The following is a 27825-nucleotide window of genomic DNA, read 5'->3' as shown; positions in this document are numbered from 1 at the left end:
GTCCTGCCGGTTCTATTACATACTTGTAAGAAAACTGTCTAATTGTGGTGAAACTCTTAAAATACACAATTAAAGTTTCCAGAAAAGATTAAAAACTTATAAGAAACCTTTGAAATAAAAGTTAGTTGATTCTTTCTACATTTCCTGCCTTTTTCAATCAATGACATTACCCGTGGAATGCAGGGAAATGACCTGAAAACTGATAATATTTACAAATCCGGCCACTTTAGCTAGCGTTTTCACTTGAATTTGCTTTCAAATACTAGGAATTCATGTTTATACAGCTCAAATTTAGTGTAGAAAGACTGTAAGTGAGGACTATACTGCTTATGTTTACAACTGAGGCCGAATTTCTCTAGCGTCTTTTTGGTGAATCAGTTAATATCCTGCCGGTTCCATTACATACTTGTTAGAAAACTGTTTAATTGTCGTAAAACTCTTAAAGTACGCAATTAGAGTTTCCAGAAATGATTAAAAACTTATAAGAAACCCTTGAAATAAAAGTTACTAGTCTTTCTACATTTCCTGCTGTTTTCAATGGTGGACATTACCCGTGAAAAGCAGGGAAATGACCTGAAAACTGCTAATATTTACAACTCCGGCCACTTTAGCGAGCGTTTTCACTCGAATTTGCTTTCAAATATTAGGAATTCAGGTTTATACAGCTCACAATTAGTGTAGAAAGACTGTAAGTGAGGACTATACTGCTAATGTTTACAACTGAGGCGGAATTTCTCTAGCGTCTTTTTGGTGAATCAGTTAGTGTCCTGCCGGTTCTATTACATACTTGTAAGAAAACTGTCTAATTGTGGTAAAACTCTTAAAATACGCAATTAGAGTTTCCAGAAATGATTAAAAACTTATAAGAAACCCTTGCAATAAAAGTTAGTAGATTCTTACTACATTTCCTGCTGTTTTCAATCAATGTCATTACCCGTGAAAAGCAGTGAGATGACCAGAAAACTGCTAATATTTACAACTCCGGCCACTTTAGCGAGCGTTTTCACTTGAATTTGCTTTCAAATATTAGGAATTCATGTATACACAGCTCACAATTAGTGTAGAAAGACTGTAAGTGAGGACTATACTGGTAATGTTTACAATTGAGGCCGAATATCTCTAGCGTCTTTTTGATGAATCAGTTAATATCCTGCCGGTTCCATTACATACTTGTAAGAAAACTGTCTAATTGTGGTAAAACTCTTAAAATACGCAATTAGAGTTTCCAGAAATGATTAAAAACTTATAAGAAACCCTTGAAATAAAAGTTAGTAGATTCTTACTACATTTCCTGCTGTTTTCAATCAATGACATTACCCGTGAAGAGCAGGGAAATGACCTGAAAACTGATAATATTTACAACTTCGGCCGCTTTAGAGAGCGTTTTCACTTGAATTTGCTTACAAATACTAGGAATTCATGTTTATACAGCTCAAATTTAGTGTAGAAAGACTGTAAGTGAGGACTATACTGCTAATGTTTACAACTGAGGCCGAATTTCTCTAGCGTCTTTTTGGTGAATCAGTTAATATCCTCACTGTTCCAGTACATACTTGTTAGAAAACTGTCTAATTGTGGTGAAACTCTTAAAATACGCAATTAAAGTTTCCAGAAATGATTCAAAACTTATGAGAAAACCTTGAAATAAAAGTAAGTAGATTCTTACTACATTTCCTGCTGTTTTCAATCAATGTCATTACCGGTGAAAAGCAGTGAAATGACCAGAAAACTGGTAATATTTACAACTCCGGCCACTTTAGCGAGCGTTTTCACTTGAATTTGCTTTTACATATTAGGAATTCAAGTTTATACAGCTCACAATTAGTGTAGAAAGACTGTAAGTGAGGACTATACTGCTAATGTTTACAACTGAGGCCGAATTTCTCTAGCGTCTTTTTGGTGAATCAGTTAATATCCTGCCGGTTCTATTACATACTTGTAAGAAAAATGTCTAATTGTGGTAAAACTCTTAAAATACGCAATTAGAGTTTCCAGAAATGATTAAAAACTTATAAGAAACCCTTGAAATAAAAGTTTGTAGATTCTTACTACATTTCCTGCTGTTTTCAATCAATGTAATTACCCGTGAAAAGCAGTGAAATGACCAGAAAACTGCTAATATTTACAACTCCGGCCACTTTAGCGAGCGTTTTCACTTGAATTTGCTTTCAAATATTAGGAATTCATGTTTATACAGCTCACAATTATTGTAGAAAGACTGTAAGTGAGGACTATACTGCTAATGTTTACAACTGAGGCGGAATTTCTCTAGCGTCTTTTTGGTGAATCAGTTAATATCCTGCCGGTTCTATTACATACTTGTAAGAAAACTGTCTAATTGTGGTAAAACTCTTAAAATACGCAATTAGAGTTTCCAGAAATGATTAAAAACTTATAAGAAACCCTTGAAATAAAAGTTAGTAGATTCTTACTACATTTCCTGCTCTTTTCAATCACGGACATTACCCGTGGAAAGCAGAAAAATGACCAATAAACTGATAGTATTTACAACTCCGGCCACTTTAGCGACCGTTTTCACTCGAATTTGCTTTCAAATACTAGGAATTCATGTTTATACAGGTCAAATTTAGTGTAGAAAGACTGTAAGTGAGGACTATACTGCTTATGTTTACAACTGAGGCCGAATTTCTCTAGCGTCTTTTTGGTGAATCCGTTAATATACTGCCGGTTCCATTACATACTTGTTAGAAAACTGTTTAATTGTCGTAAAACTCTTAAAGTACGCAATTAGAGTTTCCAGAAATGATTAAAAACTTATAAGAAACCCTTGAAATAAAAGTTACTAGAGTCTTTCTACATTTCCTGCTGTTTTCAATGACGGACATTACCCGTGAAAAGCAGGGAAATGACCAGAAAACTGCTAATATTTACAACTCCGGCCACTTTAGCGAGCGTTTTCACTCGAATTTGCTTTCAAATATTAGGAATTCATGTTTATACAGCTCACAATTAGTGTAGAAAGACTGTAAGTGAGGACTATACTGCTAATGTTTACAACTGAGGCCGAATTTCTCTAGCGTCTTTTTGGTGAATCAGTTAATATCCTGCCGGTTCTATTACATACTTGTAAGAAAACTGTCTAATTGTGGTAAAACTCTTAAAATACGCAATTAGTGTTTCCAGAAATGATTAAAAACTTATAAGAAACCCTTGAGATAAAAGTTAGTAGATTCTTACTACATTTCCTGCTGTTTTCAATCAATGTCATTACCCATGAAAAGCAGTGATATGACCAGAAAACTTAAAATATTTACAAATCCGGCCACTTCAGCGAGCGTTTTCACTTGAATTTGCTTTCAAATACTAGGAATTCATGTTTATACAGCTCAAATTTAGTGTAGAACGACTGTCAGTGAGGACTATACTGCTAATGTTTACAATTGAGGCCGAATTTCTCTAGCGTCTTTTTGATGAATCAGTTAATATCCTGCCCGTTCCATTACATACTTGTAAGAAAACTGTCTAATTGTGGTAAAACTCTTAAAGTACGCAATTAGAGTTTCCAGAAATGATTAAAAACTTATAAGAAACCCTTGAAATAAAAGTTACTAGTCTTTCTACATTTCCTGCTGTTTTCAATGGTGGACATTACCCGTGAAAAGCAGGGAAATGACCTGAAAACTGCTAATATTTACAACTCCGGCCACTTTAGGGAGCGTTTTCACTCGAATTTGCTTTCAAATATTAGGAATTCAGGTTTATACAGCTCACAATTAGTGTAGAAAGAGTGTAAGTGAGGACTATACTGCTAATGTTTACAACTGAGGCCGAATTTCTCTAGCGTCTTTTTGGTGAATCAGTTAGTGTCTTGCCGGTTCTATTCCATACTTGTAAGAAAACTGTCTAATTGTGGTAAAACTCTTAAAATACGCAATTAGAGTTTCCAGAAATGATTAAAAACTTATAAGAAACCCTTGCAATAAAAGTTAGTAGATTCTTACTACATTTCCTGCTGTTTTCAATCAATGACATTACCCGTGAAGAGCAGGGAAATGACCTGAAAACTGATAATATTTACAACTCCGGCCGCTTAAGAGAGCGTTTTCACTTGAATTTTTTTACAAATACTAGGAATTCATGTTTATACAGCTCAAATTTAGTGTAGAAAGACTGTAAGTGAGGACTATACGTCTAATGTTTACAACTGAGGCCGAATTACTCTAGCGTCTTTTTGGTGAATCAGTTAATATCCTCATTGTTCCAGTACATACTTGTAAGAAAACTGTCTAATTGTGGTGAAACTCTTAAAATACACAATTAAAGTTTCCAGAAATGATTAAAAACTTATAAGAAACCTTTGAAATAAAAGTTAGTTGATTCTTTCTACATTTCCTGCCTTTTTCAATCAATGACATTACCCGTGGAATGCAGGGAAATGACCAGAAAACTGATAATATTTACAAATCCGGCCACTTTAGCGAGCGTTTTCACTTGAATTTGCTTTCAAATACTAGGAATTCATGTTTACACAGCTCACAATTAGTGTAGAAAGACTGTAAGTGAGGACTATACTGCTAATGTTTACAACTGAGGCCGAATTTCTCTAGCGTCTTTTCGGTGAATCAGTTAATATCCTGCCGGTTCCATTACACACTTGTAAGAAAACTGTTTAATTGTCGTAAAACTCTTAAAGTACGCAATCAGAGTTTCCAGAAATGATTAAAAATTTATAAGAAACCTTTGAAATAAAAGTTAGTTGATTCTTTCTACATTTCCTGCCTTTTTCAATCAATGACATTACCCGTGGAATGCAGGGAAATGACCAGAAAACTGATAATATTTACAAATCCGGCCACTTTAGCTAGCGTTTTCACTTGAATTTGCTTTCAAATACTAGGAATTCATGTTTATACAGCTCAAATTTAGTGTAGAAAGACTGTAAGTGAGGACTATACTGCTTATGTTTACAACTGAGGCCGAATTTCTCTAGCGTCTTTTTGGTGAATCAGTTAATATCCTGCCGGTTCCATTACATACTTGTTAGAAAACTGTTTAACTGTCGTAAAACTCTTAAAGTACGCAATTAGAGTTTCCAGAAATGATTAAAAACTTATAAGAAACCCTTGAAATAAAAGTTACTAGTCTTTCTACATTTCCTGCTGTTTTCAATGGTGGACATTACCCGTGAAAAGCAGGGAAATGACCTGAAAACTGCTAATATTTACAACTCCGGCCACTTTAGCGAGCGTTTTCACTCGAATTTGCTTTCAAATATTAGGAATTCAGGTTTATACAGCTCACAATTAGTGTAGAAAGACTGTAAGTGAGGACTATACTGCTAATGTTTACAACTGAGGCGGAATTTCTCTAGCGTCTTTTTGGTGAATCAGTTAGTGTCCTGCCGGTTCTATTACATACTTGTAAGAAAACTGTCTAATTGTGGTAAAACTCTTAAAATACGCAATTAGAGTTTCCAGAAATGATTAAAAACTTATAAGAAACCCTTGAGATAAAAGTTAGTAGATTCTTACTACATTTCCTCCTGTTTTCAATCAATGTCATTACCCGTGAAAAGAAGTGATATGACCAGAAAACTTAAAATATTTACAAATCCGGCCACTTCAGCGAGCGTTTTCACTTTAATTTGCTTTCAAATACTAGGAATTCATGTTTATACAGCTCAAATTTAGTGTAGAAAGACTGTAAGTGAGGACTATACTGCTAATGTTTACAATTGAGGCCGAATTTATCTAGCGTCTTTTTGATGAATCAGTTAATATCCTGCCGGTTCCATTACATACTTGTAAGAAAACTGTCTAATTGTGGTAAAACTCTTAAAGTACGCAATTCGAGTTTCCAGAAATGATTAAAAACTTATAAGAAACCCTTGAAATAAAAGTTACTAGTCTTTCTACATTTCCTGCTGTTTTCAATGGTGGACATTACCCGTGAAAAGCAGGGAAATGACCTGAAAACTGCTAATATTTACAACTCCGGCCACTTTAGCGAGCGTTTTCACTCGAATTTGCTTTCAAATATTAGGAATTCAGGTTTATACAGCTCACAATTAGTGTAGAAAGACTGTAAGTGAGGACTATACTGCTAATGTTTACAACTTAGGCGGAATTTCTCTAGCGTCTTTTTGGTGAATCAGTTAGTGTCCTGCCGGTTCTATTACATACTTGTAAGAAAACTGTCTAATTGTGGTAAAACTCTTAAAATACGCAATTAGAGTTTCCAGAAATGATTAAAAACTTATAAGAAACCCTTGAAATAAAAGTAGATTCTTACTACATTTCCTGCTGTTTTCAATCAATGTCATTACCCGTGAAAAGCAGTGATATGACCAGAAAAATGAAAATATTTACAAATCCGGCCACTTCAGCGAGCGTTTTCACTTTAATTTGCTTTCAAATACTAGGAATTCATGTTTATACAGCTCAAATTTAGTGTAGAAAGACTGTAAGTGAGGACTATACTGCTAATGTTTACAATTGTGGCCGAATTTCTCTAGCGTCTTTTTGATGAATCAGTTAATATCCTGCCGGTTCCATTACATACTTGTAAGAAAACTGTCTAATTGTGGTAAAACTCTTAAAATACGCAATTAGATTTTCCAGAAATGATTAAAAACTTATAAGAAACCCTTGAAATAAAAGTTAGTAGATTCTTACTACATTTCCTGCTGTTTTCAATCAATGACATTACCCGTGAAGAGCAGGGAAATGACCTGAAAACTGATAATATTTACAACTTCGGCCGCTTTAGAGAGCGTTTTCACTTGAATTTGCTTACAAATACTAGGAATTCATGTTTATACAGCTCAAATTTAGTGTAGAAAGACTGTAAGTGAGGACTATACTGCTAATGTTTACAACTGAGGCCGAATTTCTCTAGCGTCTTTTTGGTGAATCAGTTAATATCCTGCCGGTTCTATTACATACTTGTAAGAAAACTGTCTAATTGTGGTAAAACTCTTAAAATACGTAATTAGAGTTTCCAGAAATGATTAAAAACTTATAAGAAACCCTTGCAATAAAAGTTAGTTGATTCTTTCTGTATTTCCTGCCTTTTTCAATCAATGACATTACCCGTGGAATGCAGGGAAATGACCAGAAAACTGATAATATTTACAAATCCGGCCACTTTAGCGAGCGTTTTCACTTGAATTTGCTTTCAAATACTAGGAATTCATGTTTACACAGCTCACAATTAGTGTAGAAAGACTGTAAGTGAGGACTATACTGCTAATGTTTACAACTGAGGCCGAATTTCTCTAGCGTCTTTTCGGTGAATCAGTTAATATCCTGCCGGTTCCATTACACACTTGTAAGAAAACTGTTTAATTGTCGTAAAACTCTTAAAGTACGCAATCAGAGTTTCCAGAAATGATTAAAAATTTATAAGAAACCTTTGAAATAAAAGTTAGTTGATTCTTTCTACATTTCCTGCCTTTTTCAATCAATGACATTACCCGTGGAATGCAGGGAAATGACCAGAAAACTGATAATATTTACAAATCCGGCCACTTTAGCTAGCGTTTTCACTTGAATTTGCTTTCAAATACTAGGAATTCATGTTTATACAGCTCAAATTTAGTGTAGAAAGACTGTAAGTGAGGACTATACTGCTTATGTTTACAACTGAGGCCGAATTTCTCTAGCGTCTTTTTGGTGAATCAGTTAATATCCTGCCGGTTCCATTACATACTTGTTAGAAAACTGTTTAATTGTCGTAAAACTCTTAAAGTACGCAATTAGAGTTTCCAGAAATGATTAAAAACTTATAAGAAACCCTTGAAATAAAAGTTACTAGTCTTTCTACATTTCCTGCTGTTTTCAATGGTGGACATTACCCGTGAAAAGCAGGGAAATGACCTGAAAACTGCTAATATTTACAACTCCGGCCACTTTAGCGAGCGTTTTCACTCGAATTTGCTTTCAAATATTAGGAATTCAGGTTTATACAGCTCACAATTAGTGTAGAAAGACTGTAAGTGAGGACTATACTGCTAATGTTTACAACTGAGGCGGAATTTCTCTAGCGTCTTTTTGGTGAATCAGTTAGTGTCCTGCCGGTTCTATTACATACTTGTAAGAAAACTGTCTAATTGTGGTAAAACTCTTAAAATACGCAATTAGAGTTTCCAGAAATGATTAAAAACTTATAAGAAACCCTTGAGATAAAAGTTAGTAGATTCTTACTACATTTCCTCCTGTTTTCAATCAATGTCATTACCCGTGAAAAGAAGTGATATGACCAGAAAACTTAAAATATTTACAAATCCGGCCACTTCAGCGAGCGTTTTCACTTTAATTTGCTTTCAAATACTAGGAATTCATGTTTATACAGCTCAAATTTAGTGTAGAAAGACTGTAAGTGAGGACTATACTGCTAATGTTTACAATTGAGGCCGAATTTCTCTAGCGTCTTTTTGATGAATCAGTTAATATCCTGCCGGTTCCATTACATACTTGTAAGAAAACTGTCTAATTGTGGTAAAACTCTTAAAGTACGCAATTCGAGTTTCCAGAAATGATTAAAAACTTATAAGAAACCCTTGAAATAAAAGTTACTAGTCTTTCTACATTTCCTGCTGTTTTCAATGGTGGACATTACCCGTGAAAAGCAGGGAAATGACCTGAAAACTGCTAATATTTACAACTCCGGCCACTTTAGCGAGCGTTTTCACTCGAATTTGCTTTCAAATATTAGGAATTCAGGTTTATACAGCTCACAATTAGTGTAGAAAGACTGTAAGTGAGGACTATACTGCTAATGTTTACAACTTAGGCGGAATTTCTCTAGCGTCTTTTTGGTGAATCAGTTAGTGTCCTGCCGGTTCTATTACATACTTGTAAGAAAACTGTCTAATTGTGGTAAAACTCTTAAAATACGCAATTAGAGTTTCCAGAAATGATTAAAAACTTATAAGAAACCCTTGAAATAAAAGTAGATTCTTACTACATTTCCTGCTGTTTTCAATCAATGTCATTACCCGTGAAAAGCAGTGAAATGACCAGAAAACTGCTAATATTTACAACTCCGGCCACTTTAGCGAGCGTTTTCACTTAAATTTGCTTTCAAATATTAGGAATTCATGTATACACAGCTCACAATTAGTGTAGAAAGACTGTAAGTGAGGACTATACTGGAAATGTTTACAATTGAGGCCGAATATCTATCGTGTCTTTTCGATGAATCAGTTAATATCCTGCCGGCTCCATTACATACTTGTAAGAAAACTGTCTAATTGTGGTAAAACTCTTAAAATACGCAATTAGAGTTTCCAGAAATGATTAAAAACTTATAAGAAACCCTTGAAATAAAAGTTAGTAGATTCTTACTACATTTCCTGCTGTTTTCATTCAATGACATTACCCGTGAAGAGCAGGGAAATGACCTGAAAACTGATAATATTTACAACTTCGGCCGCTTTAGAGAGCGTTTTCACTTGAATTTGCTTACAAATACTAGGAATTCATGTTTATACAGCTCAAATTTAGTGTAGAAAGACTGTAAGTGAGGACTATACTGCTAATGTTTACAACTGAGGCCGAATTTCTCTAGCGTATTTTTGGTGAATCAGTTAATATCCTGCCGGTTCTATTACATACTTGTAAGAAAACTGTCTAATTGTGGTAAAACTCTTAAAATACGCAATTAGAGTTTCCAGAAATGATTAAAAACTTATAAGAAACCCTTGCAATAAAAGTTAGTAGATTCTTACTACATTTCCTGCTGTTTTCAATCAATGACATTACCCGTGAAGAGCAGGAAAATGACCTGAAAACTGATAATATTTACAACTCTGGCCGCTTTAGAGAGCGTTTTCACTTGAATTTGCTTACAAATACTAGGAATTCATGTTTATACAGCTCAAATTTAGTGTAGAAAGACTGTAAGTGAGGACTATACGTCTAATGTTTACAACTGAGGCCGAATTTCTCTAGCGTCTTTTTGATGAATCAGTTAATATCCTGCCGGCTCCATTACATACTTGTAAGAAAACTGTCTAATTGTGGTAAAACTCTTAAAATACGCAATTAGAGTTTCCAGAAATGATTAAAAACTTATAAGAAACCCTTGAAATAAAAGTTACTAGAGTCTTTCTACATTTCCTGCTGTTTTCAATGACGGACATTACCCGTGAAAAGCAGGGAAATGACCTGAAAACTGCTAATATTTACAACTCCGGCCACTTTAGCGAGCGTTTTCACTCGAATTTGCTTTCAAATATTAGGAATTCATGTTTATACAGCTCACAATTAGTGTAGAAAGACTGTAAGTGAGGACTATACTGCTAATGTTTACAACTGAGGCCGAATTTCTCCAGCGTCTTTTTGGTGAATCAGTTAATATCCTGCCGGTTCTATTACATACTTGTAAGAAAACTGTCTAATTGTGGTAAAACTCTTAAAATACGCAATTAGAGTTTCCAGAAATGATTAAAAACTTATAAGAAACCCTTGAGATAAAAGTTAGTAGATTCTTACTACATTTCTTGCTGTTTTCAATCAATGTCATTACCCGTGAAAAGCAGTGATATGACCAGAAAACTGAAAATATTTACAAATCCGGCCACTTCAGCGAGCGTTTTCACTTTAATTTGCTTTCAAATACTAGGAATTCATGTTTATACAGCTCAAATTTAGTGTAGAAAGACTGTAAGTGAGGACTATACTGCTAATGTTTACAACTGAGGCCGAATTTCTCTAGCGTCTTTTTGGTGAATCAGTTAATATCCTCACTGTTCCAGTACATACTTGTTAGAAAACTGTCTAATTGTGGTGAAACTCTTAAAATACGCAATTAAAGTTTCCAGAAATGATTCAAAACTTATGAGAAAACCTTGAAATAAAAGTATGTAGATTCTTACTACATTTCCTGCTGTTTTAAATCAATGTCATTACCCGTGAAAAGCAGTGAAATGACCAGAAAACTGCTAATATTTACAACTCCGGCCACTTTAGCGAGCGTTTTCACTCGAATTTGCTTTCAAATATTAGGAATTCATGTATACACAGCTCACAATTAGTGTAGAAAGACTGTAAGTGAGGACTATACTGGTAATGTTTACAATTGAGGCCGAATATCTCTAGCGTCTTTTTGATGAATCAGTTAATATCCTGCCGGTTCCATTACATACTTGTAAGAAAACTGTCTAATTGTGGTAAAACTCTTAAAATACGCAATTAGAGTTTCCAGAAATGATTAAAAACTTATAAGAAACCCTTGCAATAAAAGTTAGTAGATTCTTACTACATTTCCTGCTGTTTTCAATCAATGACATTACCCGTGAAGAGCAGGGAAATGACCTGAAAACTGATAATATTTACAACTCCGGCCGCTTTAGAGAGCGTTTTGACTTGAATTTGCTTTCAAATATTAGAAATTCATGTTTATACAGCTCACAATTAGTGTAGAAAGACTTTAAGTGAGGAATATACTGCTAATGTTTACAATTGAGGCCTAATTTCTCTAGCGTCTTTTTGATGAATCAGTTAATATCCTGCTGGTTCCATTACATACTTGTAAGAAAACTGTCTAATTGTGGTAAAACTCTTAAAATACGCAATTAGAGTTTCCAGAAATGATTAAAAACTTATAAGAAACCCTTGCAATAAAAGTTAGTAGATTCTTACTACATTTCCTGCTGTTTTCAATCAATGTCATTACCCGTGAAAAGCAGTGATATGACCAGAAAACTGATAATATTTACAAATCCGGCCACTTCAGCGATCGTTTTCACTTTAATTTGCTTTCAAATACTAGGAATTCATGTTTATACAGCTCAAATTTAGTGTAGAAAGACTGTAAGTGAGGACTATACTGCTAATGTTTACAATTGAGGCCGAATTTCTCTAGCGTCTTTTTGATGAATCAGTCAATATCCTGCCGGTTCCATTACATACTTTTAAGAAAACTGTCTAATTGTGTTAAAACTCTTAAAGTACGCAATTAGAGTTTCCAGAAATGATTAAAAACTTATAAGAAACCCTTGAAATAAAAGTTACTAGTCTTTCTACATTTCCTGCTGTTTTCAATGGTGGACATTACCCGTGAAAAGCAGGGAAATGACCTGAAAACTGCTAATATTTACAACTCCGGCCACTTTAGCGAGCGTTTTCACTCGAATTTGCTTTCAAATATTAGGAATTCAGGTTTATACAGCTCACAATTAGTGTAGAAAGACTGTAAGTGAGGACTATACTGCTAATGTTTACAACTGAGGCGGAATTTCTCTAGCGTCTTTTTTGTGAATCACTTAGTGTCCTGCCGGTTCTATTACATACTTGTAAGAAAACTGTCTAATTGTGGTAAAACTCTTAAAATACGCAATTAGAGTTTCCAGAAATGATTAAAAACTTATAAGAAACCCTTGAAATAAAAGTTAGTAGATTCTTACTACATTTCCTGCTGTTTTCAATCAATGTCATTACCCGTGGAAAGCAGGGAAATGACCAGAAAACTGATAATATTTACAAATCCGGCCACTTTAGCTAGCGTTTTCACTTGAATTTGCTTTCAAATACTAGGAATTCATGTTTATACAGCTCAAATTTAGTGTAGAAAGACTGTAAGTGAGGACTATACTGCTAATGTTTACAACTGAGGCCGAATTTCTCTAGCGTCTTTTTGGTGAATCAGTTAATATCCTGCCGGTTCTATTACATACTTGTAAGAAAACTGTCTAATTGTGGTAAAACTCTTAAAATACGCAATTAGAGTTTCCAGAAATGATTAAAAACTTATAAGAAACCCTTGCAATAAAAGTTAGTAGATTCTTACTACATTTCCTGCTGTTTTCAATCAATGTCATTACCCGTGAAAAGCAGTGAAATGACCAGAAAACTGCTAATATTTACAACTCCGGCCACTTTAGCGAGCGTTTTCACTTGAATTTGCTTTCAAATATTAGGAATTCATGTATACACAGCTCACAATTAGTGTAGAAAGACTGTAAGTGAGGACTATACTGGTAATGTTTGCAATTGAGGCCGAATATCTCTAGCGTCTTTTTGATGAATCAGTTAATATCCTGCGGTTCCATTACATAATTGTAAGAAAACTGTCTAATTGTGGTAAAACTCTTAAAATACGCAATTTGAGTTTCCAGAAATGATTAAAAACTTATAAGAAACCCTTGCAATAAAAGTTAGTAGATTCTTACTACATTTCCTGCTGTTTTCAATCAATGACATTACCCGTGAAGAGCAGGGTAATGACCTGAAAACTGATAATATTTACAACTCCGGCCGCTTTAGAGAGCGTTTTCACTTGAATTTGCTTACAAATACTAGGAATTCATGTTTATACAGCTCAAATTTAGTGTAGAAAGACTGTAAGTGAGGACTATACTGCTAATGTTTACAACTGAGGCCGAATTTCTCTAGCGTCTTTTTGGTGAATCAGTTAATATCCTGCCGGTTCTATTACATACTTGTAAGAAAACTGTCTAATTGTGGTAAAACTCTTAAAATACGCAATTAGAGTTTCCAGAAATGATTAAAAACTTATAAGAAACCCTTGAAATAAAAGTTACTAGAGTCTTTCTACATTTCCTGCTGTTTTCAATCAATGACATTACCCGTGAAGAGCAGGGAAATGACCTGAAAACTGCTAATATTTACAACTCCGGCTGCTTTAGAGAGCGTTTTCACATGAATTTGCTTACAAATACTAGGAATTCATGTTTATACAGCTCAAATTTAGTGTAGAAAGACTGTAAGTGAGGACTATACGTCTAATGTTTACAACTGAGGCCGAATTTCTCTAACGTCTTTTTGGTGAATCAGTTAATATCCTCATTGTTCCAGTACATACTTGTAAGAAAACTGTCTAATTGTGGTGAAACTCTTAAAATACGCAATTAAAGTTTCCAGAAATGATTAAAAACTTATAAGAAACCCTTGAAATAAAAGTTAGTTGATTCTTTCTATATTTCCTGCCTTTTTCAATCAATGACATTACCCGTGGAATGCAGGGAAATGACCTGAAAACTGATAATATTTACAAATCCGGCCACTTTAGCTAGCGTTTTCACTTGAATTTGCTTTCAAATACTAGGAATTCATGTTTATACAGCTCAAATTTAGTGTAGAAAGACTGTAAGTGAGGACTATACTGCTTATGTTTACAACTGAGGCCGAATTTCTCTAGAGTCTTTTTGGTGAATCAGTTAATATCCTGCCGGTTCCATTACATACTTGTTAGAAAACTGTTTAATTGTCATAAAACTCTTAAAGTACGCAATTAGAGTTTCCAGAAATGATTAAAAACTTATAAGAAACCCTTGAAATAAAAGTTACTAGAGTCTTTCTACATTTCCTGCTGTTTTCAATGACGGACATTACCCGTGAAAAGCAGGGAAATGACCTGAAAACTGCTAATATTTACAACTCCGGCCACTTTAGCGAGCGTTTTCACTCGAATTTGCTTTCAAATATTAGGAATTCATGTTTATACAGCTCACAATTAGTGTAGAAAGACTGTAAGTGAGGACTATACTGCTAATGTTTACAACTGAGGCCGAATTTCTCCAGCGTCTTTTTGGTGAATCAGTTAATATCCTGCCGGTTCTATTACATACTTGTAAGAAAACTGTCTAATTGTGGTAAAACTCTTAAAATACGCAATTAGAGTTTCCAGAAATGATTAAAAACTTATAAGAAACCCTTGAGATAAAAGTTAGTAGATTCTTACTACATTTCCTGCTGTTTTCAATCAATGTCATTACCCGTGAAAAGCAGTGATATGACCAGAAAACTGAAAATATTTACAAATCCGGCCACTTCAGCGAGCGTTTTCACTTTAATTTGCTTTCAAATACTAGGAATTCATGTTTATACAGCTCAAATTTAGTGTAGAAAGACTGTAAGTGAGGACTATACTGCTAATGTTTACAACTGAGGCCGAATTTCTCTAGCGTCTTTTTGGTGAATCAGTTAATATCCTCACTGTTCCAGTACATACTTGTTAGAAAACTGTCTAATTGTGGTGAAACTCTTAAAATACGCAATTAAAGTTTCCAGAAATGATTCAAAACTTATGAGAAAACCTTGAAATAAAAGTATGTAGATTCTTACTACATTTCCTGCTGTTTTAAATCAATGTCATTACCCGTGAAAAGCAGTGAAATGACCAGAAAACTGCTAATATTTACAACTCCGGCCACTTTAGCGAGCGTTTTCACTCGAATTTGCTTTCAAATATTAGGAATTCATGTATACACAGCTCACAATTAGTGTAGAAAGACTGTAAGTGAGGACTATACTGGTAATGTTTACAATTGAGGCCGAATATCTCTAGCGTCTTTTTGATGAATCAGTTAATATCCTGCCGGTTCCATTACATACTTGTAAGAAAACTGTCTAATTGTGGTAAAACTCTTAAAATACGCAATTAGAGTTTCCAGAAATGATTAAAAACTTATAAGAAACCCTTGCAATAAAAGTTAGTAGATTCTTACTACATTTCCTGCTGTTTTCAATCAATGACATTACCCGTGAAGAGCAGGGAAATGACCTGAAAACTGATAATATTTACAACTCCGGCCGCTTTAGAGAGCGTTTTCACTTGAATTTGCTTACAAATACTAGGAATTCATGTTTATACAGCTCAAATTTAGTGTAGAAAGACTGTAAGTGAGGACTATACGTCTAATGTTTACAACTGAGGCCGAATTACTCTAGCGTCTTTTTGGTGAATCAGTTAATATCCTCATTGTTCCAGTACATACTTGTAAGAAAACTGTCTAATTGTGGTGAAACTCTTAAAATACACAATTAAAGTTTCCAGAAATGATTAAAAACTTATAAGAAACCTTTGAAATAAAAGTTAGTTGATTCTTTCTACATTTCCTGCCTTTTTCAATCAATGACATTACCCGTGGAATGCTGGGAAATGACCTGAAAACTGATAATATTTACAAATCCGGCCACTTTAGCTAGCGTTTTCACTTGAATTTGCTTTCAAATACTAGGAATTCATGTTTATTCAGCTCAAATTTAGTGTAGAAAGACTGTAAGTGAGGACTATACTGCTTATGTTTACAACTGAGGCCGAATTTCTCTAGAGTCTTTTTGGTGAATCAGTTAATATCCTGCCGGTTCCATTACATACTTGTTAGAAAACTGTTTAATTGTCGTAAAACTCTTAAAGTACGCAATTAGAGTTTCCAGAAATGATTAAAAACTTATAAGAAACCCTTGAAATAAAAGTTACTAGAGTCTTTCTACATTTCCTGCTGTTTTCAATGACGGACATTACCCGTGAAAAGCAGGGAAATGACCAGAAAACTGATAATATTTACAACTCCGGCCACTTTAGCGAGCGTTTTCACTTGAATTTGCTTACAAATACTAGGAATTCATGTTTATACAGCTCAAATTTAGTGTAGAAAGACTGTAAGTGAGGACTATACTGCTAATGTTTACAACTGAGGCCGAATTTCTCTAGCGTCTTTTTGGTGAATCAGTTAATATCCTGCCGGTTCTATTACATACTTGTAAGAACACTGTCTAATTGTGGTAAAACTCTTAAAATACGCAATTAGAGTTTCCAGAAATGATTAAAAACTTATAAGAAACCCTTGCAATAAAAGTTAGTAGATTCTTACTACATTTCCTGCTGTTTTCAATCAATGACATTACCCGTGAAGAGCAGGGAAATGACCTGAAAACTGATAATATTTACAACTCCGGCTGCTTTAGAGAGCGTTTTCACTTGAATTTGCTTACAAATACTAGGAATTCATGTTTATACAGCTCAAATTTAGTGTAGAAAGACTGTAAGTGAGGACTATACTGCTAATGTTTACAACTGAGGCCGAATTTCTCTAGCGTCTTTTTGGTGAATCAGTTAATATCCTGCCGGTTCTATTACATACTTGTAAGAAAACTGTCTAATTGTGGTAAAACTCTTAAAATACGCAATTAGAGTTTCCAGAAATGATTAAAAACTTATAAGAAACCCTTGCAATAAAAGTTAGTAGATTCTTACTACATTTCCTGCTGTTTTCAATCAATGACATTACCCGTGAAGAGCAGGGAAATGACCTGAAAACTGATAATATTTACAACTCCGGCCGCTTTAGAGAGCGTTTTCACTTGAATTTGCTTACAAATACTAGGAATTCATGTTTATACAGCTCAAATTTAGTGTAGAAAGACTGTAAGTGAGGACTATACGTCTAATGTTTACAACTGAGGCCGAATTTCTCTAGCGTCTTTTTGGTGAATCAGTTAATATCCTCATTGTTCCAGTACATACTTGTAGGAAAACTGTCTAATTGTGGTGAAACTCTTAAAATACGCAATTAAAGTTTCCAGAAATGATTAAAAACTTATAAGAAACCCTTGAAATAAAAGTTAGTTGATTCTTTCTATATTTCCTGCCTTTTTCAATCAATGACATTACCCGTGAAAAGCAGGGAAATGACCTGAAAACTGCTAATATTTACAACTCCGGCCACTTTAGCGAGCGTTTTCACTCGAATTTGCTTTCAAATATTAGGAATTCATGTTTATACAGCTGACAATTAGTGTAGAAAGACTGTAAGTGAGGACTATACTGCTAATGTTTACAACTGAGGCCAAATTTCTCAAGCGTCTTTTTGGTGAATCAGTTAATATCCTGCCGGTTCTATTACATACTTGTAAGAAAACTGTCTAATTGTGGTAAAACTCTTAAAATACGCAATTAGAGTTTCTAGAAATGATTAAAAACTTATAAGAAACCCTTGCAATAAAAGTTAGTAGATTCTTACTACATTTCCTGCTGTTTTCAATCAATGACATTACCCGTGAAGAGCACGGAAATGACCTGAAAACTGATAATATTTACAACTCCGGCCGCTTTAGAGAGCGTTTTCACTTGAATTTGCTTACAAATACTAGGAATTCATGTTTATACAGCTCAAATTTAGTGTAGAAAGACTGTAAGTGAGGACTATACTGCTAATGTTTACAACTGAGGCCGAATTTCTCTAGCGTCTTTTTGGTGAATCAGTTAATATCCTGCCGGTTCTATTACATACTTGTAAGAAAACTGTCTAATTGTGGTAAAACTCTTAAAATACGCAATTAGAGTTTCCAGAAATGATTAAAAACTTATAAGAAACCCTTGAAATAAAAGTTAGTTGATTCTTTCTATATTTCCTGCCTTTTTCAATCAATGACATTACCCGTGGAATGCAGGGAAATGACCAGAAAACTGATAATATTTACAAATCCGGCCACTTTAGCGAGCGTTTTCACTTGAATTTGCTTTCAAATACTAGGAATTCATGTTTATACAGCTCAAATTTAGTGTAGAAAGACTGTAAGTGAGGACTATACGTCTAATGTTTACAACTGAGGCCGAATTTCTCTAGCGTCTTTTCGGTGAATCAGTTAATATCCTGCCGGTTCCATTACATACTTGTAAGAAAACTGTTTAATTGTCGTAAAACTCTTAAAGTACGCAATTAGAGTTTCCAGAAATGATTAAAAACTTATAAGAAACCCTTGAAATAAAAGTTACTAGAGTCTTTCTACATTTCCTGCTGTTTTCAGTGACGGACATTACCCGTGAAAAGCAGGGAAATGACCTGAAAACTGCTAATATTTACAACTCCGGCCACTTTAGCGAGCGTTTTCACTCGAATTTGCTTTCAAATATTAGGAATTCATGTTTATACAGCTCACAATTAGTGTAGAAAGACTGTAAGTGAGGACTATACTGCTAATGTTTACAACTGAGGCCAAATTTCTCTAGCGTCTTTTTGGTGAATCAGTTAATATCCTGCCGGTTCTATTACATACTTGTAAGAAAACTGTCTAATTGTGGTAAAACTCTTAAAATACGCAATTAGAGTTTCCAGAAATGATTAAAAACTTATAAGAAACCCTTGAGATAAAAGTTAGTAGATTCTTACTACATTTCCTGCTGTTTTCAATCAATGTCATTACCCGTGAAAAGCAGTGAAATGACCAGAAAACTGATAATATTTACCACTCCGGCCACTTTAGCGAGCGTTTTGACTTGAATTTGCTTTCAAATATTAGGAATTCATGTTTACACAGCTCACAATTAGTGTAGAAAGACTGTAAGTGAGGACTATACTGCTAATGTTTACAATTGAGGCCGAATATCTCTAGCGTCTTTTTGGTGAAAGAGTCAATAACCTGTCGGTTCCAGTACATACATTTAAGATAACTGTCTAATTGTAGTATAACTCTTAAAATACGCATTTAGAGTTTCCAGAAATTATTTAAAACTTGTAATAAGCCCTTGAAATAATAGTAAGTAGGTTCTTACTACATACCCTACCGTTTTCAATCACTGACATTACCCGTGGAAAGCAGGGAAATGACCAGAAAACTGAAAATATATACAACTCCGGGCACTTTACCGAGCGTTTTCACTTGAATATGCTTTCAAATACTAGGAATTCATGTTTATACAGCTCAAAATTAGTGTAGAAAGACTGTAAGTGAGGACTATACTGCTAATGTTTACAACTGAGGCCGAATTTATCGAGCGTCTTTTTGGTGAATCAGTTAATATCCTGACGGATCCAGTACATACTTGTAGGAAAACTCTCTAATTGTGGTATAACTCTTAAAAAACGAATTTAGAGTTTCCAGGAATGATTAAAATCGTGTAATAAACTTTTGAAATAAAAGTAAGTAGATTATTACTACATACCCTGCCATTTTCAATCACTGACATTACCTGTGGAAAGCAGGGAAATGACGAGAAAACAGAAAATATTTACAACTCCGGGCACTTTAGGGAGTGTTTTCACTTGAATTTGCTTTCAAATACTAGGAATTCATGTTTATACAGCTCAAAATTAGTGTAGAAAGACTGTAAGTGAAGAATATACTGCTTATGTTTAAAATTGAGGCCGAATTTCTCGAGCGTCTTTTTGGTGAATCAGTCAATATCCTGACGGTTCCAGTACATACTTGTAAGAAAACTGTCTAATTGTGGTAAAACTCTTAAAATACGCAATTAGAGTTTCCAGAAATGATTAAAAACTTATAAGAAACCCTTGAGATAAAAGTTAGTAGATTCTTACTACATTTCCTGCTGTTTTCAATCAATGACATTACCCGTGAAGAGCAGGGAAATGACCTGAAAACTGATAATATTTACAACTCCGGCCGCTTTAGAGAGCGTTTTCACTTGAATTTGCTTACAAATACTAGGAATTCATGTTTATACAGCTCAAATTTAGTGTAGAAGGACTGTAAGTGAGGACTATACGTCTAATGTTTACAACTGAGGCCGAATTACTCTAGCGTCTTTTTGGTGAATCAGTTAATATCCTCATTGTTCCAGTACATACTTGTTAGAAAACTGTCTAATTGTGGTGAAACTCTTAAAATACACAATTAAAGTTTCCAGAAATGATTAAAAACTTATAAGAAACCTTTGAAATAAAAGTTAGTTGATTCTTTCTACATTTCCTGCCTTTTTCAATCAATGACATTACCCGTGGAATGCTGGGAAATGACCTGAAAACTGATAATATTTACAAATCCGGCCACTTTAGCTAGCGTTTTCACTTGAATTTGCTTTCAAATACTAGGAATTCATGTTTATACAGCTCAAATTTAGTGTAGAAAGACTGTAAGTGAGGACTATACTGCTTATGTTTACAACTGAGGCCGAATTTCTCTAGAGTCTTTTTGGTGAATCAGTTAATATCCTGCCGGTTCCATTACATACTTGTTAGAAAACTGTTTAATTGTCGTAAAACTCTTAAAGTACGCAATTAGAGTTTCCAGAAATGATTAAAAACTTATAAGAAACCCTTGAAATAAAAGTTACTAGAGTCTTTCTACATTTCCTGCTGTTTTCAATGACGGACATTACCCGTGAAAAGCAGGGAAATGACCTGAAAACTGCTAATATTTACAACTCCGGCCACTTTAGCGAGCGTTTTCACTTGAATTTGCTTACAAATACTAGGAATTCATGTTTATACAGCTCAAATTTAGTGTAGAAAGACTGTAAGTGAGGACTATACTGCTAATGTTTACAACTGAGGCCGAATTTCTCTAGCGTCTTTTTGGTGAATCAGTTAATATCCTGCCGGTTCTATTACATACTTGTAAGAAAACTGTCTAATTGTGGTAAAACTCTTAAAATACGCAATTAGAGTTTCCAGAAATGATTAAAAACTTATAAGAAACCCTTGCAATAAAAGTTAGTAGATTCTTACTACATTTCCTGCTGTTTTCAATCAATGACATTACCCGTGAAGAGCAGGGAAATGACCTGAAAACTGATAATATTTACAACTCCGGCTGCTTTAGAGAGCGTTTTCACTTGAATTTGCTTACAAGTACTAGGAATTCATGTTTATACAGCTCAAATTTAGTGTAGAAAGACTGTAAGTGAGGACTATACTGCTAATGTTTACAACTGAGGCCGAATTTCTCTAGCGTCTTTTTGGTGAATCAGTTAATATCCTGCCGGTTCTATTACATACTTGTAAGAAAACTGTCTAATTGTGGTAAAACTCTTAAAATACGCAATTAGAGTTTCCAGAAATGATTAAAAACTTATAAGAAACCCTTGCAATAAAAGTTAGTAGATTCTTACTACATTTCCTGCTGTTTTCAATCAATGACATTACCCGTGAAGAGCAGGGAAATGACCTGAAAACTGATAATATTTACAACTCCGGCCGCTTTAGAGAGCGTTTTCACTTGAATTTGCTTACAAATACTAGGAATTCATGTTTATACAGCTCAAATTTAGTGTAGAAAGACTGTAAGTGAGGACTATACGTCTAATGTTTACAACTGAGGCCGAATTTCTCTAGCGTCTTTTTGGTGAATCAGTTAATATCCTCATTGTTCCAGTACATACTTGTAAGAAAACTGTCTAATTGTGGTGAAACTCTTAAAATACGCAATTAAAGTTTCCAGAAATGATTAAAAACTTATAAGAAACCCTTGAAATAAAAGTTAGTTGATTCTTTCTATATTTCCTGCCTTTTTCAATCAATGTCATTACCCGTGAAAAGCAGTGAAATGACCAGAAAACTGCTAATATTTACAACTCCGGCCACTTTAGCGAGCGTTTTCACTTGAATTTGCTTTCAAATATTAGGAATTCATGTATACACAGCTCACAATTAGTGTAGAAAGACTGTAAGTGAGGACTATACTGGTAATGTTTGCAATTGAGGCCGAATATCTCTAGCGTCTTTTTGATGAATCAGTTAATATCCTGCGGTTCCATTACATAATTGTAAGAAAACTGTCTAATTGTGGTAAAACTCTTAAAATACGCAATTTGAGTTTCCAGAAATGATTAAAAACTTATAAGAAACCCTTGCAATAAAAGTTAGTAGATTCTTACTACATTTCCTGCTGTTTTCAATCAATGACATTACCCGTGAAGAGCAGGGTAATGACCTGAAAACTGATAATATTTACAACTCCGGCCGCTTTAGAGAGCGTTTTCACTTGAATTTGCTTACAAATACTAGGAATTCATGTTTATACAGCTCAAATTTAGTGTAGAAAGACTGTAAGTGAGGACTATACTGCTAATGTTTACAACTGAGGCCGAATTTCTCTAGCGTCTTTTTGGTGAATCAGTTAATATCCTGCCGGTTCTATTACATACTTGTAAGAAAACTGTCTAATTGTGGTAAAACTCTTAAAATACGCAATTAGAGTTTCCAGAAATGATTAAAAACTTATAAGAAACCCTTGAAATAAAAGTTAGTTGATTCTTTCTATATTTCCTGCCTTTTTCAATCAATGACATTACCCGTGGAATGCAGGGAAATGACCAGAAAACTGATAATATTTACAAATCCGGCCACTTTAGCGAGCGTTTTCACTTGAATTTGCTTTCAAATACTAGGAATTCATGTTTATACAGCTCAAATTTAGTGTAGAAAGACTGTAAGTGAGGACTATACGTCTAATGTTTACAACTGAGGCCGAATTTCTCTAGCGTCTTTTCGGTGAATCAGTTAATATCCTGCCGGTTCCATTACATACTTGTAAGAAAACTGTTTAATTGTCGTAAAACTCTTAAAGTACGCAATTAGAGTTTCCAGAAATGATTAAAAACTTATAAGAAACCCTTGAAATAAAAGTTACTAGAGTCTTTCTACATTTCCTGCTGTTTTCAGTGACGGACATTACCCGTGAAAAGCAGGGAAATGACCTGAAAACTGCTAATATTTACAACTCCGGCCACTTTAGCGAGCGTTTTCACTCGAATTTGCTTTCAAATATTAGGAATTCATGTTTATACAGCTCACAATTAGTGTAGAAAGACTGTAAGTGAGGACTATACTGCTAATGTTTACAACTGAGGCCAAATTTCTCTAGCGTCTTTTTGGTGAATCAGTTAATATCCTGCCGGTTCTATTACATACTTGTAAGAAAACTGTCTAATTGTGGTAAAACTCTTAAAATACGCAATTAGAGTTTCCAGAAATGATTAAAAACTTATAAGAAACCCTTGAGATAAAAGTTAGTAGATTCTTACTACATTTCCTGCTGTTTTCAATCAATGTCATTACCCGTGAAAAGCAGTGAAATGACCAGAAAACTGATAATATTTACCACTCCGGCCACTTTAGCGAGCGTTTTGACTTGAATTTGCTTTCAAATATTAGGAATTCATGTTTACACAGCTCACAATTAGTGTAGAAAGACTGTAAGTGAGGACTATACTGCTAATGTTTACAATTGAGGCCGAATATCTCTAGCGTCTTTTTGGTGAAAGAGTCAATAACCTGTCGGTTCCAGTACATACATTTAAGATAACTGTCTAATTGTAGTATAACTCTTAAAATACGCATTTAGAGTTTCCAGAAATTATTTAAAACTTGTAATAAGCCCTTGAAATAATAGTAAGTAGGTTCTTACTACATACCCTGCCGTTTTCAATCACTGACATTACCCGTGGAAAGCAGGGAAATGACCAGAAAACTGAAAATATATACAACTCCGGGCACTTTACCGAGCGTTTTCACTTGAATATGCTTTCAAATACTAGGAATTCATGTTTATACAGCTCAAAATTAGTGTAGAAAGACTGTAAGTGAGGACTATACTGCTAATGTTTACAACTGAGGCCGAATTTATCGAGCGTCTTTTTGGTGAATCAGTTAATATCCTGACGGATCCAGTACATACTTGTAGGAAAACTCTCTAATTGTGGTATAACTCTTAAAAAACGAATTTAGAGTTTCCAGGAATGATTAAAATCGTGTAATAAACTTTTGAAATAAAAGTAAGTAGATTATTACTACATACCCTGCCATTTTCAATCACTGACATTACCTGTGGAAAGCAGGGAAATGACGAGAAAACAGAAAATATTTACAACTCCGGGCACTTTAGGGAGTGTTTTCACTTGAATTTGTTTTCAAATACTAGGAATTCATGTTTATACAGCTCAAAATTAGTGTAGAAAGACTGTAAGTGAAGAATATACTGCTTATGTTTAAAATTGAGGCCGAATTTCTCGAGCGTCTTTTTGGTGAATCAGTCAATATCCTGACGGTTCCAGTACATACTTGTAAGAAAACTGTCTAATTGTGGTAAAACTCTTAAAATACGCAATTAGAGTTTCCAGAAATGATTAAAAACTTATAAGAAACCCTTGAGATAAAAGTTAGTAGATTCTTACTACATTTCCTGCTGTTTTCAATCAATGACATTACCCGGGAAGAGCAGGGAAATGACCTGAAAACTGATAATATTTACAACTCCGGCCGCTTTAGAGAGCGTTTTCACTTGAATTTGCTTACAAATACTAGGAATTCATGTTTATACAGCTCAAATTTAGTGTAGAAGGACTGTAAGTGAGGACTATACGTCTAATGTTTACAACTGAGGCCGAATTACTCTAGCGTCTTTTTGGTGAATCAGTTAATATCCTCATTGTTCCAGTACATACTTGTAAGAAAACTGTCTAATTGTGGTGAAACTCTTAAAATACACAATTAAAGTTTCCAGAAATGATTAAAAACTTATAAGAAACCTTTGAAATAAAAGTTAGTTGATTCTTTCTACATTTCCTGCCTTTTTCAATCAATGACATTACCCGTGGAATGCTGGGAAATGACCTGAAAACTGATAATATTTACAAATCCGGCCACTTTAGCTAGCGTTTTCACTTGAATTTGCTTTCAAATACTAGGAATTCATGTTTATACAGCTCAAATTTAGTGTAGAAAGACTGTAAGTGAGGACTATACTGCTTATGTTTACAACTGAGGCCGAATTTCTCTAGAGTCTTTTTGGTGAATCAGTTAATATCCTGCCGGTTCCATTACATACTTGTTAGAAAACTGTTTAATTGTCGTAAAACTCTTAAAGTACGCAATTAGAGTTTCCAGAAATGATTAAAAACTTATAAGAAACCCTTGAAATAAAAGTTACTAGAGTCTTTCTACATTTCCTGCTGTTTTCAATGACGGACATTACCCGTGAAAAGCAGGGAAATGACCTGAAAACTGCTAATATTTACAACTCCGGCCACTTTAGCGAGCGTTTTCACTTGAATTTGCTTACAAATACTAGGAATTCATGTTTATACAGCTCAAATTTAGTGTAGAAAGACTGTAAGTGAGGACTATACTGCTAATGTTTACAACTGAGGCCGAATTTCTCTAGCGTCTTTTTGGTGAATCAGTTAATATCCTGCCGGTTCTATTACATACTTGTAAGAAAACTGTCTAATTGTGGTAAAACTCTTAAAATACGCAATTAGAGTTTCCAGAAATGATTAAAAACTTATAAGAAACCCTTGCAATAAAAGTTAGTAGATTCTTACTACATTTCCTGCTCTTTTCAATCAATGACATTACCCGTGAAGAGCAGGGAAATGACCTGAAAACTGCTAATATTTACAACTCCGGCCACTTTAGCGAGCGTTTTCACTTGACTTTGCTTTCAAATATTAGGAATTCATGTATACACAGCTCACAATTAGTGTAGAAAGACTGTAAGTGAGGACTATACTGCTAATGTTTACAACTGAGGCCGAATTTCTCTAGCGTCTTTTTGGTGAATCAGTTAATATCCTGCCGGTTCTATTACATACTTGTAAGAAAACTGTCTAATTGTGGTAAAACTCTTAAAATACGCAATTAGAGTTTCCAGAAATGATTAAAAACTTATAAGAAACCCTTGAAATAAAAGTTACTAGACTCTTTCTACATTTCCTGCTGTTTTCAATCAATGACATTACCCGTGAAGAGCAGGGAAATGACCTGAAAACTGCTAATATTTACAACTCCGGCTGCTTTAGAGAGCGTTTTCACTTGAATTTGCTTACAAATACTAGGAATTCATGTTTATACAGCTCAAATTTAGTGTAGAAAGACTGTAAGTGAGGACTATACGTCTAATGTTTACAACTGAGGCCGAATTTCTCTAACGTCTTTTTGGTGAATCAGTTAATATCCTCATTGTTCCAGTACATACTTGTAAGAAAACTGTCTAATTGTGGTGAAACTCTTAAAATACGCAATTAAAGTTTCCAGAAATGATTAAAAACTTATAAGAAACCCTTGAAATAAAAGTTAGTTGATTCTTTCTATATTTCCTGCCTTTTTCAATCAATGACATTACCCGTGGAATGCAGGGAAATGACCAGAAAACTGATAATATTTACAAATCCGGCCACTTTAGCGAGCGTTTTCACTTGAATTTGCTTTCAAATACTAGGAATTCATGTTTATACAGCTCAAATTTAGTGTAGAAAGACTGTAAGTGAGGACTATACGTCTAATGTTTACAACTGAGGCCGAATTTCTCTAGCGTCTTTTCGGTGAATCAGTTAATATCCTGCCGGTTCCATTACATACTTGTAAGAAAACTGTTTAATTGTCGTAAAACTCTTAAAGTACGCAATTAGAGTTTCCAGAAATGATTAAAAACTTATAAGAAACCCTTGAAATAAAAGTTACTAGAGTCTTTCTACATTTCCTGCTGTTTTCAGTGACGGACATTACCCGTGAAAAGCAGGGAAATGACCTGAAAACTGCTAATATTTACAACTCCGGCCACTTTAGAGAGCGTTTTCACTCGAATTTGCTTTCAAATATTAGGAATTCATGTTTATACAGCTCACAATTAGTGTAGAAAGACTGTAAGTGAGGACTATACTGCTAATGTTTACAACTGAGGCCAAATTTCTCTAGCGTCTTTTTGGTGAATCAGTTAATATCCTGCCGGTTCTATTACATACTTGTAAGAAAACTGTCTAATTGTGGTAAAACTCTTAAAATACGCAATTAGAGTTTCCAGAAATGATTAAAAACTTATAAGAAACCCTTGAAATAAAAGTTACTAGAGTCTTTCTACATTTCCTGCTGTTTTCAGTGACGGACATTACCCGTGAAAAGCAGTGATATGACCAGAAAACTGATAATATTTACAAATCCGGCCACTTCAGCGAGCGTTTTCACTTTAATTTGCTTTCAAATACTAGGAATTCATGTTTATACAGCTCAGATTTAGTGTAGAAAGACTGTAAGTGAGGACTATACTGCTTATGTTTACAACTGAGGCCGAATTTATCGAGCGTCTTTTTGGTGAATCAGTTAATATCCTGACGGATCCAGTACATACTTGTAGGAAAACTCTCTAATTGTGGTATAACTCTTAAAAAATGAATTTAGAGTTTCCAGGAATGATTAAAATACTGTAATAAACTTTTGAAATAAAAGTAAGTAGATTATTACTACATACCCTGCCATTTTCAATCACTGACATTACCTGTGGAAAGCAGGGAAATAACCAGAAAACAGAAAATATTTACAACTCCGGGCACTTTAGGGAGTGTCTTCACTTGAATTTGCTTTCAAATACTAGGAATTCA

The sequence above is a fragment of the Myotis nattereri genome (assembly GCF_964212035.1).
Source record: "Myotis nattereri genome assembly, chromosome: 8".
Lineage (NCBI taxonomy): Eukaryota > Metazoa > Chordata > Mammalia > Chiroptera > Vespertilionidae > Myotis > Myotis nattereri.
Note: the sequence above shows the minus strand (reverse complement) of the source record.